The sequence below is a fragment of the Astyanax mexicanus genome, chromosome 7 (genome assembly GCF_023375975.1).
Source record: "Astyanax mexicanus isolate ESR-SI-001 chromosome 7, AstMex3_surface, whole genome shotgun sequence".
Lineage (NCBI taxonomy): Eukaryota > Metazoa > Chordata > Actinopteri > Characiformes > Acestrorhamphidae > Astyanax > Astyanax mexicanus.
In genome coordinates, this window is record NC_064414.1 from 4,823,066 (window position 1) to 4,825,551 (window position 2,486).

The window sequence follows — 2,486 nt, forward strand, 5'->3', positions numbered from 1 at the left end:
TATTATTATTATTATTATTATTATTATTATTATTATTATTATTATTATTATTATTTTACATTAGTGGTCAATAAACAACAACAGATATCGATCCAGAGGGTTTTAAATGAACTGGGAGCTAAATGGTCAGGCTGGTCAGTCAGACTGAATTGTAAGATATTAAACTCACTACTAAACTAAATAAATCAGTCCAGAATGTCTTATTATATAAAGTGCATTACTCAGCAGAACGTCTTATGTACACTGTTGTTATTTTTCTCATTTTGTGCATTATTATTTGTTTTTTTACAGTGTTAATTTCAAAGTTTCTGGTCATTTTATTCAGGCCTTATGTTGAGTGTAAATGTAATGACCAGCGCTGAAAGACCAAGTCCCAGAAGTGTTGGACTAGACCCAGAAGAGTCCTCCAACTTCGCCTGACCTTGTGTAAGCTTATGCAAATTTTACCCGTCTAAAGATCAATTTCATCTACAATGGCCCGACCTAAACTGCATTTGATGCGCTTAAGTCACCCGGATATATTAAAAAATGTCAGCAGGCTCGTTGCGCCACGTCCCCTCCGCTGCAAACCGATAGCCCGCCGCTTCCCCTTACGCCTAATACCAATTTAATTACATACGTGACAACTGAATGGCAGCATGAACTTTTTAAGGTAATTTGGTGACCCAGTGTCATTGGTCATGCTACATCAAGCCCCGCGCCCCTTTTTACGGCCACTTCTAAATTATTTTTCTTATTGATTACCAGACATTGTGTTCCTATTTCACAGTTGAATTATTGTTGTCTCACGGTGGCACTTTTTCCTTTGGCTCGGGCTCCAGTTCATTATTTCTGTCATTTCTTGGTAATTTCGAGTTGGCTGTTTAAAACTTGGAGCCCCCTTATTAAGTTTTGGCTGTGGCGGATAAGAGGCAGTAAGTGCGGCGAGATAAACTAATCATCTTAAACCCCTAATTATTAGTATCTTAGTGTGACAGGCTGGGTTTCGCCAGCCAGCCGAGCTGAGCCTCAAATGAGAAAAAGCACATCTGAGGAAATGGTAATAATTTTAAGTCATCTGGATCTGGCTTGGGGTGGCAGAATTCATTAGAGCAGATTAGCTGAGTGTGTACAAAGTAAATGAGATATCTAATAGCCAACTCGGAGGTCCGCAGACTCCTCATTTAGTGTGGAAAATCATGAACCGCTTTGCCGTCCATCTGCTTATGGTTCGACCCTTTCGACCGACCTCGTGCTCGCCGAGTTGCAAGTCCAGCCTCGCGTTGTCCCCCACTGTTTAATAACCCTTGACCCTTGGCCCGTTTTTACACGTTCGAGCCGTGCGAGCGTAGACGGGCGACGCCGCAGCGGGACCACGTCGCCTAGATCAGTTTGTTCATCAGTAGTCCGACGTGGGGGGGCAGCCGGCTGAATTGTTTTTGAGGGGGATGCAAAAGAAGCTAATTATGAGTGTAAGGAGAAGGTTGGGGGAAAGAATAATAAGATTACAAAGAATAATTTGCAGATATAATTACACCAAAATTGGGTACACACAATCGTCAAATACATGTATTGCTTGACCTGGGTGAGCGAGTGAAATAAATCCTCCTTCTATAGCCTTTGTTAATTTGTTTTTATCATCTCCAAGTGGTGTTTGTGCAGGCAGCGCAATTTGCATGTGTAATTCCACTGTGCAAATTGACAACAAGTAGATAATTCTGGGGGAAATAGGCTAGTCGCAATGCCCCAGCTATCTTCCAGAGCCTATTCATTTTGAGGAACTGCTGAGGCATGAAACTCATACATCAACTATTTCCTGACAACGCTCAGACTTATTGTCCCCTAAAATGTCATTACAGCCATTATTTATGGAGCTAATTCATTTATTAAACCATATTTACTCTGACAGAATGTCACATTGTAGCCTGTCGTCCACGCCCGTCGTCTTTAATGATGATTTTAGGGTGATTTTTTTTCCCTGACGCTCTTTAAGCTAAGGGAAACAAAGGCTTTAATGGCTTTGGATTAACCTTGGACCAGGGCTGCACACAAGCAAGCCTGTTAATGGATGTGCTGCTAGCATCCTTAGCAACTGAACTGCTAGCATCCCCTGTAATAACAGCATTGTTTTGTTAATGGCTCTGTTGCTGCATTTCAGTACACAACAGACAAGTGTTAGCAGTTGAAACACTGCTGGAATATTAGGGGCTCTAATAAATACATACTGGATGTGTATTGAAACTAACTACTGTATTAGCGTCCCCAGATTAATCCAGTATTGCTAACTGTGCTAAAAGTTTCTATTTTTTAGTATATACTGGATGTGTCCTAGAATCCCTGGGAAAATACAGTTTTGTTGCAACTTCTGTAATAATTATTTAAGTATGTATTTAAATGGATGGGTTGCTAAATACATATTGGAAATTTGTTAGAATCTGAACCCATAGCATCCCCATACTAATCCAATGCTGCTAACTATTGTGTTCCTAATTTTTAGTACGTACTGG